Source organism: Cydia splendana, chromosome 21, assembly GCF_910591565.1.
Source record: "Cydia splendana chromosome 21, ilCydSple1.2, whole genome shotgun sequence".
Classification (NCBI taxonomy): domain Eukaryota; kingdom Metazoa; phylum Arthropoda; class Insecta; order Lepidoptera; family Tortricidae; genus Cydia; species Cydia splendana.
In genome coordinates this window covers 711,274-715,891 of record NC_085980.1, presented here as the reverse complement: position 1 = coordinate 715,891, position 4,618 = coordinate 711,274, and the positions used below count along the sequence as shown (strand labels likewise).

At 34.8% G+C, this 4,618-nt stretch overlaps 1 long non-coding RNA gene across 1 annotated transcript; it reads left to right on the top strand.

The window, feature by feature from the left end:
• The first annotated feature begins 2,303 nt into the window (after positions 1-2,303).
• On the top strand, positions 2,304-4,254 carry LOC134801252 (uncharacterized). The gene is made up of 2 exons (XR_010145652.1): positions 2,304-2,765; positions 4,047-4,254. It is a non-coding gene; the product is annotated as an uncharacterized LOC134801252 (long non-coding RNA).
• Positions 4,255-4,618: the final 364 nt, after the last annotated feature.

Genomic DNA, 4,618 nt, shown 5'->3' with positions numbered 1-4,618 from the left:
ACCGAAAATCGATTTACCTAATGTTGAATCACCTATGCTCGTTTCACCTATTTTAAAAAATACCTAATGATCAATTAACCTAAGCTCATAACACCTAATGAACGAATTACCTATTGCACGTTTCACCTACAACTGGTTTACCTATGGTCGATTTACCTAAAGTTGAAACACCTAATACTCGAAATACCTAAAGCTAATATACCTAATACACGAAACACCTAATGTTGATATACCTAATGCACGAAATACCTAAACTCGGTATACTTAATGATCGAATTACCTAAAGTTAACACACCTATTGCACGAATTACCTAAAGTCGGTATACCTAATGATCGAATTACCTAAAGTTAACATACCTAATGAACGAAATACCTAAATTCGATACACCTAATGCACGAAATACCTGAAGTCGATGAACTTAATGAACGAAATACCTAAAATCAAAAATATAATTATTGTTTAGTAGAATATTATTAGGACATACAACATTTGGTATAATTTTTTTAGCCAAATCATTCAATTGGCTTACTATTTTTTATTATAATATAAGGTCTAGTCATATGAGAGTCGAGATAGGTGCGACGACGAGCAAAGCGAGGAGGAGCGTGTTAGGTTAACTGCGACCAAACAGTGCCAAAACCGACTTTTATTTCATCGTCATGATGTTAACTTACAAAAATTAAGTTTTTGATAAGATAAGAAAAAATAACTAATTTTGTATTAGACTTACGAAATCATTCTACTACCTAAAAAGTAGCGTTTCAAAAAGTGTATTTTTAAGTTGTTATCCAAACAAACAGTTTCTACTGTAAGGTTGGGAAATCATACGATTTATTGGGTGGAGTTGCCACTTGCTCATTCGGCAAAATGATATGAATTTTGTGCTAGGTATATAGACTTTAGGTATTTCGTGCATTAGGCATATCGACATTAGGTAATTCGTTCAGGATGTATATCAACTTTAGGTATTTCGTGCGATAGGTTTAACAGTTTTAGGTATTTCGTCCATTAGGTAAATCAAGTTTAGGTACATCGTTCATTAGGTATATTAGCTTTAGGTGTATCGTCCATTAGGTATATCAGCTATAGGTGTTTCGTGCATTAGGTATAATAGCTTTAGGTGAAACGTGCAGTAGGTAAAACGTGCTTTAGGTATATCGTGCATTAGGTGTTTCGTCCATTAGGTTACTTGAGCTTAGGTATTATAAACTTAGGTCAGTCAATGTTTAGGTAAAATGATCGATAGGTCATTTAAAAATAGGTGAATCAAGCATAGGTGATTCAACATTAGGTAAATCAGTTTTCGGTATTCTGATATGTAACCGGTGTAGCTAACATAATTAAGTTTCTTTTTGATGCGTGTGCGATCGGATTGTGTGAAACAAATATCTTCTCCTTCATGGCACTAATGTGCGAATTTGTGGTCGACATGTCTGAAACTCGTTTCAGGACCATGCATCGCCCTATTATATGAGGACAGTGAAATAGTATGGGATATCTTCTAGACATGTTGTTTTACAAGCCGTAATTAGGTTATTTTAAAATCTTGGGTCTATATCTATTAAATTTATGTAAGCTTTCGAGATCAGTAGCCTTGTTACATCGCTTATAATCAAGTAAGAATGAAAAATATGATTAAAATGTAATATCATTGAGATATAAAATTGAAATGTGATTTTTCTGTATGCATTATTGAATTCGGTGACGCCAATTGATTTCAGTGCTGTACATGATTTCGGTGTTTTTTAAATCTCAAATATCTTAAAAACTATAAGGTTCTAATGGAGGCCTCCAATATTTTTTTATATTAAGGCTAGATTTTAGGACATAAAGTCGCATATCAAATAAGTTAAAAAAAAAATTTGGCACCGAAGTCAGGCACCGAAGGTCATCTCTGAGAATCGCCCTCCTAAGGTCAAACAAAGCTGATTTTTGACAGAGACAATTCTAGTCTCGTATTGTAGAAATTTAGTCCACTTTAAAAACGTCCTGAGAAGGCACTATCAAAAACTAGTCCTTTAGGGTTATAATCGCCCAAATCTAAAAGAAAACCGAAATTATCGCGGGTTTTTCGATATTTGACAAAGTTGCGTTCGGCGCTCGAAGTCACAAACGTGTATTATTCATTGGGCCAACATCAAAAATAAGTCTGCAAAAAATCAGAACTACCGGATTTGATGCAAAAGAGCCAGGTTACAAAATTTGACAAAGTTACTGGATTAAAAAGCTTTATACACCTTTTTGTCACATACTTTTTACTCCTATATTCAACATTGATAAAAAATAAAACAAAACTCAGCGCACGTCACATGTCACAACATTTATATGCTAACCCAGCAAAATGTGAAGATTTTAATCCGCAAAAATCCGCAAATAATATGTGTTTAATCGTAGTTCCTCCCGTGTGTGCCTTTACTTGGTGTATCTTACCTTGCTTACTTCTGCCTCTCTGCTGTGCTGCTGCCAAAAAGACTTTGAAAGACTGTGAAAACAGAAAGTATAACAACAATTACTCTTCAGTTACAGTGGAAGAAGTTTTGTATGCTTAAGATAAAAATAATTCAGTAGTTTGGGGGGAAGAATTGTTTGAAGATACATTGGAAGAGCTAAAAATCGAAGGACGTGAATAAGATAAAGAAAGCATTGTGTAGTCCATGAGCTAATTTATAACACTTTTGATAAAGAAAAATCTGTAGAAGAGAATCAAACAGCGATATGAAATCAGAAAGAGCTGTATGCTAGATCGAGTCAGGAGCAAGATATGGTAAGGAACTAAAAGACGTTTTCAACGATAAAACTAGTAGTTTTAAACAATGTGTGTTCAGCGCGTCCTACGATGGATACTCTGTCCCATAGTATCATGTATGCCTATTATAGGCGCATGTTTGGAGATCTGTGGTATCTCTGTTTGGGATGAGGATTCAACCGGGTTCTAAGTTCTGAAATAAGGTAGAGACGGGAGGGACTCGACGTTCAGCCAAACCACTCACACCAATTTTATGAGTAAAAATTTAAGAAGATACTACGGTCACTTACAATAATGCAATCTTTAAAAATAAAAATAAACAGTAAAATTAAAAGGAAACCTTTTATTGTAGCTTAAATCACAGGCTAGTAAATATAGAAGTTTGACAAACTTTATGCAGCTGTGATCGTATGTAAAACAGTTTTGAATAGTAGTAAAATGACAGTTTCCATACGTATAATGCCGCATTTAGATATGTAACTGCAAGGCAAACCACGAGACTAATACTGCCCTGCTAAGCCGAGTGGCGCTATCTCAAAAGAAAATGCATAGCTAATTTATACTTTAGTTTCTATAACTGAGAATTCTATTTTCAAAATCATTTGTTTTTGAGATAGCGCTGTTCAGCTTAGGAGGGCAGAATAGCGAACACAAATAGTAGATGCAGGAAAAACGGACTTCACCACGAAAGTCAGACCAAAGCTAACAGTACACAGACTTGGCATGCGGTTGAGTATGGAAGCTTCAAATTCCTAGGAAATTGCAAAATTAAAAAAAAATCAGAATAAATTTATTTCGTAAACTGATATAAAAGAGGGGCAGTACAGTGAAATATGACTTTACAGTGCCACTTCCACACATTGTCGTAGTAAATTAAGCTTATATGCACTCTATTCGCCTCGCCACTCGCACAAATACTTAATATTGTACCTAAAAGTGGACTAAGCTAAGTTGGCAGTGATTTTGATAGCTCAGACTGTGCAAGTGTTGAGCATTTTAAATGTCAATTTTCTATGAAACTATGGAAACTATGACGTTTAAATAATACAGGCACAGTCTCCCTGAAATCAATTTTATATGCTGATCTTCTCCTCATTTATCTCAGGTACAGTCGCCATCAGATATATCGGAGCAGCCAAGGTGTTCAAAATATCTGAACACGCACTCTAACGCCCTGGCAATATTCAGATATTTGTGAGCGCCTTAGCCGCTCCGATATATCTGATGGCGATTGTACATTTTAATAGTAGTCAGTATCCACGATAGTCCAAGTTTAATGTTATTTCTTTTACTCAACAGAAACGAAGAGTATCAGAAAATGTGCTGGTTAACCACCGTATGTTTCCCCGTGTTAATAATACCGTGTGTGGCGTTATTTCCGTTCACGTGTCCTTGTCTGGTCCGGTGCTGTGAGACAGAGGAGGAAAATGAGAAGAAGATCAAAATCGAAAAGGATTTGGATGAGCTAAAGTTTAATTATATGCTGAATTAAAATTGTGATTGTTTTTGACAAGTTTTGTGTTATTTTAACCTGGTTTCTGGAGATCCGTGTGACCTACATTTTCTGCACTCGTGTTACAAAATATAATACATATTTATTAAGCGACGATGCAACAATCATTATATTTCAAAATCATTTGAATAAGTTTAGAAATGAATCGATACCTGCATAGTCAACATTACAAAAATTTACAGAATCATCAATACTTATTATTTTATTAATCATATCATATCGGTTATGACAAACGAGAGTTAGTAATATTAGTGTCTTCTGAATGTATTCTGGAGATCTTTATGATGGTGGTATTGTTTATTTATTATTATTAGCAAAGCAGGCCGATTTCGCGTGCTGACTGGCTGACAGTGAATCA